This window comes from Sapajus apella, unplaced genomic scaffold, assembly GCF_009761245.1.
Source record: "Sapajus apella isolate SASKATOON/1434 unplaced genomic scaffold, GSC_monkey_1.0 scaffold39, whole genome shotgun sequence".
Lineage (NCBI taxonomy): Eukaryota > Metazoa > Chordata > Mammalia > Primates > Cebidae > Sapajus > Sapajus apella.
Window position 1 is genome coordinate 19,372,958 of NW_022436979.1, and position 5,855 is coordinate 19,378,812.

The 5,855-nt window shown below is 49.3% G+C and overlaps 1 pseudogene; it reads right to left on the reverse strand.

The window, feature by feature from the left end:
- Positions 1–3,538: 3,538 nt before the first annotated feature.
- On the reverse strand, positions 3,539–3,699 carry LOC116565310 (annotated as a pseudogene).
- Between the last annotated feature and the right edge of the window lie 2,156 nt (positions 3,700–5,855).

A 5,855-nucleotide genomic window follows, 5' to 3' on the forward strand; every position in this document is an offset into this window, starting at 1 on the left:
TTCCTCCTCTTCTACAGTCTGATATTCTCTTTGTCAACCTGTTTTATTAATTAGCTCAAGAAAAGGGAAGCTTCTCAATTGCTGAAAAATATTTCTTTAGTTCTTAAAACCATAAGTTTGTGCCTTTAACATACAGTCTTTTGTTTGTTGGTTTTTGCGTGTGAAACGAACTCTCACTCCGACGCCCAGGCTGCAGTGCAGTGGCGCGATCTCGGCTCACTGTAACCTCTGCCTCCCGGGTTCAAGCAATCCTTCTGCCTCAGTCTCCTAGTAGCTGGGATTATAGGCGCCTGCGATCACACCTGGCTAATTTTTTGTATTTTTGCAGAGACAGGGTTTCACCATGTTGGCCAGGCTGGTCTCGAACTCCTGACCTCAGGCGATCCACCAGCCTCGGCTTGGTAAAGTGCTGGGATCACAGGCGTGAACCACTGAGTCTGGCCAACATACATGTTTTGTAGTATTCTGACAGTTATCATTCAGCGTGTATTGTCACTGTGTTTAATGCATTAACGTAAATCCCACTGCACCACGCGTGTGGACTGCTATGGGCATTAACTGTTCAATACAGTTCTCCTTCAATACGGTTCTGCTCTTTTGGGGGGGGAACGAAGTCTTGCTCTGTTTCCCAGGCTGGAGTGCAGTGGCACAATCTCGGCTCACAGCAACCTCCACCTCCTAGGTTCAAGCGATCCTCCTGCCTCAGCCTCTGGAGCAGCTGTGACTACAGGCACCTGACACCACGCCCAGCTAATTTTTGTATTTTTAGGAGAGACGGGGTTTCACCATGTTGGGCAGGCTGGTCTTGAACTCCTGACCTTGAGATCCACCCACCTCGGCCTCCTAGAGTGCTGGGATTTCGGGGTTCTGCTTTTAAAGCTGTGGTCTGTGTGTGTTTGTGTGTACATTGTGCTCCAGAGGTGGTGAAGGGGACAGTTGGGCTGGACTTTGCCCACCCTGGCTCCCCTGGGCACCCGGCTCTTGTCCTGGCTCTTGCGCCTGCTCTGCCCATCTTGCAAGATTCTGAGCCTGGGTTTGTTCACAGACTGATCCCCAGACTCCCACGCCTAGCACTTGACATCTTCTGCTAAAACCCTCATCTAAATTCAGTATACTGCAGGCTCACCGTTCACAGAAGGACTAGACTTTGGTTTGCAAGCCCTGTTCTCCTGGGCGCTTGACTCCAGTGAGTCCTTGTTTGGACTGCACTGTTCCTGTCTTGGCACCAATGCAGTGGACCGCCCAGGCGAGGCCACATGAGGAGAGCTTTGGCAGCTGTGACGCCTCTCCCTTCCTTCCAGACCAGTGCTGATATATACCCCAGTGGTTCCAATAAATAAACTAATATCCAGATATCCACCCCTCACAGACAACAAATATAGAGGTTAGCACAAGTATTGAGAGGACAGGTGGGGTGCGGTGGCTCACGCTGTAATACCAGCACTTTGGGAGGATGAGGCGGGTGGATCACGAAGTCAGGAGTTCAAGACCAGCCTGGCCAAGATGGTGAAACCCCGTCTCTACTAAAAGTACAAAAATCAGCCGGGCATGTTGGTGGCACCTGCAATCCCAGCTACTTGGGAGGCTGAGGCAGAGAATTGCTGGAACCCAGGAGGTGGAGGTTGCAGTGAGCTGAGATTGTGCCACTGCACTCCAGCCTGAGCCACACGGCAAGACTCCATCTCAAAAACAAACAAAAAATCAAAAAGAAAGAAAGAAAGGGAAAGAAAAGAGAAGGAAAGAAAAAATATTGAGAGGACAAGTGAGAAAGAAAGAGAAGAAAGAAAGAAAGAAAGAAGGAAGGAAGGAAGGAAAGAAAGAAGAAAGAAAGGGAAGGAAGGAAGAAGGAAGGAAGGAAGGAAGGAAGGAAGGAAGGAAGGAAGGAAGGGGAGAAATAAAGAAAAATATCAAGAGGACAAATGTGAAAGAAAGCAGGTTAATATTGTCTTCAAACTTTCTTAAGAAAAAAAATACTGATTTTATTCCAACACAGTGGAGTTTCTATTATCAATGCTCCCCCCACAAGACCCGCTGACCTTGCAGAATGCTAGGTTCACCTGCAGGGTGCAGACACAGAGCTCGATGTGGCTAAGACCAGGTCGCCCTGTGGGACCTCGTAAGAGAATTCTGACCCAGGCAACCCCTGCCGGGGACGGAACTCTTGTCAGAGAATGAGGACTAGAAGCAGCGCTTTTCTGTGCATGCTGCTTTACCATCTCAGGCTAGAAAACTCTTACACAAAATTCAAGAAATTCAAGAAGCAACTCAAATAATTCTGCCTCCTCATGCCCCTGCATGCTGCTTATTCAGATCCAGGCTCCCACAGCAATTTCCCACTCCGGGGATGGCGTTCACAACTCCACTTTATGACATTTGTTTCTGTGCCTTTACTTCCCCAGGGCCGTGAGCAAGGGTAGGACAAGGACAGTGCTTCATGCATCGCAGTATCCTCAGCTCTTCATAGAGTGATGTGCAAACAGTGGGCCCTGAAAAGATGCGCAGAGTTAACAAATAGTTTATTTCTGAAACTTTTAGCAGCATGGATGTTTGATCCTTTGCTGGGAGAGAACTAAACTCCAGACCACCAATGGGGGATCTTGAATCAAAAACAGGGAATTCTGCTTTTATTTCATATGTAGATAGCTTCATAAAGATTTCACTCCCACCTTAGCGAGGAGAAAAAGCCATGTGATCTTCACACTGCCGACTTTTCTTGAGCACATCAGAAAGCTGAGTTTGCAAGGCAACCAAGTGAAGTCAGTTCTGAGGAGTGACAGGTCCCTCGGGGAGAATTGGGCAGCATAACGGTGTCACCCTTGGCAGGGTGGGAGGAGGGTGGATGAAGCAGCCACAAAAGCAGGTTGGAAGAAAACAGCCAGGATGTACCAAATTCTCTTTTCTTTCTTTCTTTCTTTCTTTTTTTTTTTTTTTTTTTGAGATAAAGTCTCGCTCTTATCCCCCAGGCTGAGCAGCAGGGATTACAGGTGCCCGCCACCATGCCCGGCTAATTTTTGTATTTTTAGTAGAGATGGGGTTTCACCATGTTGGCCAGGCTGGTCTTGAACTCCTGGTCTCAGGTGATCTGTCAGCCTCAGCCTCCCAAAGCGCTGGGATTACAGGCATGAGAGACCGTGTCTGGCCGCAAATTCTTAAAGACAGTGTGAGCTAGTGCGCTAGATGGTTGAGAAAGCCCCGGGGCGCCTGAGACACAAGGAGAACCTGCATCCACCATCTCCCCTGTGTCCCCCTAAGGAAAATCTGCGCAGGGCAGGACCCTCTGATACAAGTGCTGCTTCTGTGGAAGGGAAAGAAGCATCAGCTGAGTGCCCTTGGGGGAAGAGCAGGAGGATACTCAGGTGCAAGATCCTGTGATGGAGGCAGAATGGCGGTGCTGACTGCAGGGAAGGCAGCTGGGAAGCTCTGCGCGCAGGAGGGACCGCTGCTGGGAAAAGTGACGCCACTGATGTGTCTTTGTGGGAAGCTCACTATCACCGCCTGCCTCCCAGCCCTGCAACCCCAGAGAGCAGGCAAAGTGCTTCAGCAGAGCTGTCTAGAAGAATCTAGTGCTTCTGTCGCCAGGTATGTGAAAATATCTCAACTCCCCACAAGGTCCACTGCCTTGTGCTGTTAATTTTCAATTAGCAATCATCGCGCCTCGGAAAAACCTCGCTGGCTATGATACTGCCACTGCGCAAAGCTCTGCTGTTCATTTTCTCCACCTAAGACTCACAAAGCTGGGGACAGGGGGCAGGCAGGCCTTAGCTGCAAGGAGTCTGGGAAGTGTAGTTTTCATCCATCTTCCTTCCTTCCTCCCTCCATCCCTCCCTCCCTTCCTTCTCTTTCATCTTTCTTGTCCTTTCTTTCTTCTCTGCCTCTGCAGTTCAAACAGGCATTCCAGCTGTAGTTCAGAAAGTGATTCCATAAATGGGTTGGAACAGGAGCTGAAAAGCCAGTCCATAATTTCTCGGGCACCTCCCATCCCACTAAATACCGTGACGTCAGAGAAGCTGTTTATTTCCTTCACAGTGCCGGAGCACGTACAGCAAACAAAATACACATAATGGTGGTTTATTTTTACTTATTTAATGTCTTCCTCTGCCCCATTTGTTTATAAGTTCCACTCACGCCTTGTGTAAACAAAAAACAAAATCCTAAGCCCTCAACCCACTGCATGCACCCCCTCTGAGCCAAGGGGACCTTAAATGATATGGTTTGGATGTGTGTCTGCTCCAGATCTCATGTTGATGTGATTGCCAGTGTCGGAGGTGGGGCCTGGTGAGAGGTGCTTGGGTCATGGGGGTGGATTTCTCATGGATGGCTTGGGGCCCTCCTCATGGTAATGAGTGAGTTCTTGCTGTGTCAGTTCATAGGGGAGCTCGGTGTCTAAAATAACCTGGCACCTCTGTGACCACCAGGCACGTTCTCCTTGCCTGCTACACAGACAAAATCAATCCACTGAGGCCATGGCACTGTGGTAGAGAATTTAAGTGACATGAAGCCGGCCCTCAAGGGAGAACTGGAGCTATCAATCAAATTGGTCTCTCTGAAGGCTCAGAGGTTAGAGTCTTTATGACAATTTGGTGGGCCGGGGGCTAGGGAATGGGTGCTGCTGATTGGTTAGGGATGAAATCACAGGGTGTGGAAACAAGCCCCATGCTGTGGGTCAGCTCCTGGGTGAGGCCCCAGGATCAGGTGAGTCAGGAGTCAGGAGTCCAGGTGGGGCCTGTCTGAAATACATCACAAAAAACCCATCTCAGGTTCTACAGTAGTGATGTCATCTCTAGGAGCAATTAAGAAGTCTCAAATCTTGCGACCCCGTCCACATGATCCTGGAGCAGTAAGGGATCATAGGAACTGTGCCTGTCTCTTAGCAGGATCAGGCCCCTCCCATAAGCCTAACTACAAGGTATTTCATTGGTTCTACAAAGGTGGGTTAGTTCTGGGAAGGATTATCATCATCCTTGCCTTAAGGTTAAACGATAAATTCATCCCAAGGTTAGCATGGCCTACATCCAGGAATGGCCAAGGACAGCTTGGTGGTCAGATGCCAGATAGAGTCACCCATGTCAATTTCTCTCCCTGTCATCACCTTTGCAAAGGCCGTTTCCCCTCCCGCTCTTTCTCTTGCCCCCTCTCTTGCCATGTGACATGCCTGCTCCCCCTGAGTCTTCCACCACGATTGGAAGCTTCCTGAGGCCTCACAGGAAGCAGATGCTGGCAACACACTTTCTATACAGCCTACAGAACTGTAAGCCAAAATAAAATTTTCTTTATAAATTATCCAGTCTCATGGCCAGATGTGGTGGCTCACACCTGTAATCCCAGCTCTTTGGGAGGCCAAGGTGAGCAGATCACCTGAGGTCAGGAGTTCGAGACCAGCCTGGCCAACATGGTGAAACCTCATCTCTACTAAAAATACAAAAATTAGCTGGGTGTGGTGGCGGGCACCTGTAATCCCAGCTACGCAGGAGGCTGAGGCAGGAGAATTGCTTGAACCCAGGAGGCAGGGGGTGCAGTGAGCTGAGATTGTGCCACTGCACTCTGGCCTGGGTGACAAAGCGAGATTCTGTCTCAAAAAGAAACCAAAGTAAATAAGTAAATAATCTAGTCTGAGGCTTCCCTTTATAGCAACGCAGGCAACAACCACAACTACTACTGATACACCAGAGAAGGCTGACAAACGGAATTCCCACAATGGGAAGAGATGTCAGACACACCTCACTACGCCTCCTCCCTTTGGAGTTTAGACACAACTGACCGGCATGAACCTCATGACAGAGATCATAACACTGACAAGGCAGACTCCACGGCAACCGGATAACCAGTTCCAACCCGACTCTGGGGTAGCATCCTGT